The sequence below is a fragment of the Penaeus monodon genome, chromosome 27, assembly GCF_015228065.2.
Source record: "Penaeus monodon isolate SGIC_2016 chromosome 27, NSTDA_Pmon_1, whole genome shotgun sequence".
Lineage (NCBI taxonomy): Eukaryota > Metazoa > Arthropoda > Malacostraca > Decapoda > Penaeidae > Penaeus > Penaeus monodon.
This window is the reverse complement of record NC_051412.1, coordinates 22,964,857-22,965,136: the sequence shown is the minus strand read 5'-3', so window position 1 is coordinate 22,965,136 and position 280 is coordinate 22,964,857.

The window sequence follows — 280 nt, the reverse complement described above, 5'->3', positions numbered from 1 at the left end:
ATCTGCGCTTAGAAAATACTCGCATACATACTTGTCTCTTGACTAAAAACATGAATATATAGATAAAACCTGTTTCCATGGTTATATAACCTTAACCTTCAAATTAGGATGTTTATGGGCATAAAGGTGAACTTATTTAATCCCCTGTATTATAAACATGAATGTCAGATTATTTATATATGGAAATATCAGTAAATAAAATCGTTCGGGGGAGAAATATCACGTATATACTTGTGTAAGAGCTTCTGCCCTCGTGCTGCTCGTGCGCCTGTTGGCCAGT